This window comes from Dysidea avara, chromosome 6 (assembly GCF_963678975.1).
Source record: "Dysidea avara chromosome 6, odDysAvar1.4, whole genome shotgun sequence".
Taxonomy (NCBI): Eukaryota; Metazoa; Porifera; class Demospongiae; order Dictyoceratida; family Dysideidae; genus Dysidea; species Dysidea avara.
The window spans coordinates 7,094,880-7,099,660 of record NC_089277.1 but is presented as its reverse complement, the minus strand read 5'-3'; the positions used below and the strand labels follow the sequence as shown (position 1 = coordinate 7,099,660).

Sequence of the window (4,781 nt, the reverse complement as noted above, 5' to 3'; positions counted from 1 at the left end):
TCTTCGAATTGTTCAACAATCATATGGTAAAGATCAACATGGATTACGTGAAAAAGACTTAAACCCAATTGATTGGCAAAACTTTGATGTTGTTACTCGAATTACCAGCACTTCTGTTATGAATATTTTAGAAACAATGCCAGATGCAACAGGCACAAGACTATTTTTAGATATGATCAAACATGTCATCAATAGCTACTTGAGCAGAACATCTGTTCCTTTAGAATGCATCAGACATGCATGGTATGCAGTGTATTTTTTGTCGATACTGGCATTATTGGCTGTTGAACAATTCTAATTACAACCTAACAGATAACTTTATAACCTCAAATGCCTATTGCTGCATTGAATTAAATGCACATGCACTGATTATCTTATTGATGAACCTCCGTGATTCTAATCTAAGTTCTAAAGATAAGTTTTACCCATGCCTTTTAGGATCCCAACCCTGTGAAAAAGCTTTTAGAGCAATGCGAAGTATGTCAGGAATTTTCTCAACTATAATTAACTTCAGTATGCTTGGGTTTTTAAGAAAACTGCATCGGATGCACATACAGCTCAAATTAGAGGGTGAGATGAAAAAGAGTGGCATTATTACCCCACGTGCTAGTAAGCATTCTCAGACAGATGCCAGAATGATACCCACAGTCACTGATATAACAAATGAAAGAATTCTTGAAAGGTAAAACAAGCCAAAGTTGAGGCTCAAAATGCAATGCAAAAGCTTGGTATTGCTGAATCATTAAAGCATGATGGAGAATGGATCAATCCATGCAGTGAAAAAATTGATGTTGACATCAGTGATGATGATTCTGACTCTGAGGATAATACAGAAAATGATGACAATAGCATGAATAATAATGCTAAAAGTAATTCAAACATTCTTACAGTTGATGATGTAACACAGCTTTGTGCAGATGTTGATAATTTAAAGGCAGAGGGAATTAAAATATCTGACAAAGCAACAAGTTGTCTACCTTCAGAGCTCCATAGTGAACCTGATATTCATACTGAAGTTGATGACCAGTTGTGTGTTGATAAAAAGGATATAAAATCTTCATACAACCATGATACTTTTTTTGAAATTAATGTCAACAAGAAAATGTTTAAGATACATAAAGTTACAGCTGTTTGGTTATTACAGGAAGGTGAAAAGGTGTCATCGGATCAATTGTTTCGGGTGCGTAGTCAACAGCCCTACAGTAAAACAAAAAACTTAACAGAAGATCTTAAAGATTCAGCTACAGTTCCGCACACCAGTGAAGTTATTTCTGTAGACAATTTCTGTGTTTTCTTTAGTGATCACACTTCACCAAACCAGAGATGGAAAATTGGCAAGGTTCTTCAATTTTCTCAATATAAAGAGAGACTTAAGGGCAAGCAACAATATCTTAGTAGACACGTTTCAATAAAAGATTATCTTCAAAAAATGGGTGTGCTTTGTACATGGTATGATATCGATATTGAGTAAAATTTAGATCTTACAGAACCCACAGATACAAATGTAAAGTTCAGTCAGTTATGTAGCAGCGCAACCACCTATCAAGTTCATTACTACCATCCATTGACTAAATATGTCTGTACTATTCCTTTGAGTTGTTTTATTAATAGCAACACAACTCTACAATTCGAAAGCATACTAGATATCAATCAGGATAGTGCTATGGCTAACTCTACCAAAACTCTAGTATAATCTCTCAAGATACTTTTACACAAATTAATGATATTGTTCCAGAAAAGCAGACAGAAAAGAGCAAGCTAGAAACACTTTACCTAGAATGCAGCAACTCAGAGACAAAAAAGAATGGATTAAGATTGGGATATATGAATTAACAGCTGCTGATAAAGAGATTGTTACTATAGGACAGGAACTAAATGATAACCACATTAACGCGGCACAATTGCTTATAAAGCAATCTTTTCCAGAGTTAGGTGGTTTACAAAATACATTCTCAAAAATCCCACTAGAACACTCTGCGACAAGTATGGTGGTACAAATTATCCATGTAAACAATAATCATTGGGCTGCATTGTCTTCATTCAATAATAGTATTTCATATTATGATTCAGCTTATACAACGTTATCTCCAAGCACAAAGAAAATGATTGCAAATTAATTTCATTTCCAGTGTAACAGTGCAAATCTATATATAAACATTAAAGATGTACCACATCAAAGTGGCATAGTAGATTGTGGCTTATATGCAGTAGCATACATTACATCTATAGCATATGGCAATGATCCCTCTGCCATGGTCTTTTGCCAAGAAATGTTAAGACCACATTTTGTGAAGTGTTTAGAGCAGAAAATGCTCACTGAATTCCCGGTAAATAAAAACAGAAGGCCAAAACCCCCAAAGCTTTATGAAATTGTGTTGTACTGCATATGCAGACTCCCAGATGATGGTGAAAAGATGGTGTATTGTGAGGACTGTGATGACTGGTATCACACTAAATGTTTAGGATCAGCTGGAAAAGTACCAGAAGATTTGGAATGCAAGTGTGGTACAGTTCTTTCTATTACAAAATAACTAACAATATGTAATCTGTGCATGTGCGTACTATAAGGGACTGTATGGCATTGTATCACTTTTACTTATATTTTTCATGTTTGTGCCATGCTTTAGCAACTTATGCACTTTATAGCTAGCTATACGTATTTTCATGTATATTACTTACACACACATAATATTGTATACAGTGATTACAGTCCCTTTGTACATCTATATATTTATAGTTATACAAAATGTATTGATGCATACCAAGAAGTATATACTCCACGTATGTAGTATATACGTATATAGATCACAAACATATAGCTATATGCTACAATTTTTATTTAGCTAGCTATATGAAACAATACAAGTTGGCAAAACATTAGTGCACACATATGCAGTTAATGCTTATGCATATATATGTAATCGATATAAATATCACTGTCTCTCATGTACTGCACTGAAAATCTTGAAGTGTCTGTTAACAAGATAAATACGATTAAGTCATTCTTTGTCCTTAGGATTTCGCCTGACATGCTTTATAGCTATAGCCTCGAGCTATTGAAGTAATGCATGTGTCTGGTCGGTTTTAAGAGAACTGCATGGAACTCACTGCATAATATCATTGGTATAATTATATTTTTTAATACTAGATACCAATATAACGGAAAACTGATACAGCATTTCAAATACAGAACTGAAAAGAGAAACTGAAAAGAAAGTTTCTGCCTTGCTCAAACTGTGGGCAGTGAAGCACCGTCTGAAACTCTTCATGCCCATTAACTCGCCCATTAACTCGCCCCTTAACCACGCTAGGATTGCGCATCATACAGCTTGCTATGTAGTAATAGATGCTCAGTGAACATTTCACATCACTCACAATAATCACCTCTCACTGTACGTTGAATAATAACCTTCCTCGTACTTAATGCCTTCTGAAATCCGGTGGAAATATCACAGAAATTGAAAATTATATAAGAAATCAGAGCAGAAATCGGAAATTACACAAGAAATCGGAAAATAAGACAAGAAATCAGAAATCGCTTAAGAAATCGAAAATCAGGTAAAGAAATCAGAAATCGGAGGCATTAATTTGTTGATTTCGAAATCTCGTACACCGATTTTGCCCGTGTCGGACCCCTCGGATGAAAGTGAAGTGTTGCTGAGGGTTTAATAGCTATAAATGGTGTTAGTTAAGGCAACCACATGCATGTTACTGAAATACAGTGGCATATAGTTGTTTGCTATGACAAATTGTCAGTACAACAATGTGTATGTATTTAAAAGGGGCCGCGGGGTTTCTGTCGAACCCCAGAAACCCATCTAGATCCGCCATGCGCTGGGACTACTCCAACTTGTTTCAGTTCTTTTTATCAATGTGCTATGGTCCCTACTCTAGTTGAAAATTCCATTTTTTTTCGTATACTTGTTTCAGTTAAGAGCTATAGTTAATTCAGTACTAACACTACTGTATGAAAAGTTAGTAGTTAATTTGTACTTCGTACTTAAGAGCTCTTACTTTCACTGTGAAAAAAATGGGATATAATATGGTATTTCCAGTGGCTTATTGAATACAAATAAGCTTTAATATAAACCCTGTATTATACTCGTGTTATAGTTTAGTATAATACATACTATACTATTACATATATGGTTTCAGTTTATTTACCACATTACCTGAAATAGCTTATATCGAATATAATACCCACACTATACCATCACATACATGGTTTCAGTATGTTTAACACATTAACTAAAGCCTTACATGAGATTGTTAGTATAATACAGGTTATATCAAGCTTTTTTGTATTCAATAAGCCACTGGAAATACCATCTTATATCCCTCTTTTTTCACAGTGTTTTATACATGTGCGCATCATTCATTGCTGTTGTTGTAAGCTAACAACTGTTAATATTACATGCTAATTGGATAGGAGTAGGTCTGGTTCCTTCATGGTTACCCCTCGGATGGTAGTGTCTACTAGCAACTACATGGTAGCTATGACTACCAATATAAACCATAAAACAAACAGGTAAACTACGTATATCCGAAACCTTGCTCTTTTGATAGCTATCTATAGGACATTATATAAGACTGAGCTGTCAGCAAACTGAATTATGGTCAGACACAGAGGCTATTTGGACAGCAAATGTCCAGTGACTTACTGTTATATTTGTCTCTGATTGCAGTATTAAAGCATTTTGTCAAAATGTTTGATTGTCCAATTTGTCACAATTGTACCTCATCAAATATTTACCCCATATGATAGTTGTTGTTTAGATTTA

General features: G+C 34.7%; 1 long non-coding RNA gene across 1 annotated transcript; it reads left to right on the top strand.

The window, feature by feature from the left end:
• Positions 1-3,604: 3,604 nt before the first annotated feature.
• On the top strand, positions 3,605-4,690 carry LOC136258408 (uncharacterized). Its single transcript, XR_010702782.1, has 3 exons — positions 3,605-3,683; positions 4,430-4,528; positions 4,577-4,690. It is a non-coding gene; the product is annotated as an uncharacterized lncRNA (long non-coding RNA).
• Positions 4,691-4,781: the final 91 nt, after the last annotated feature.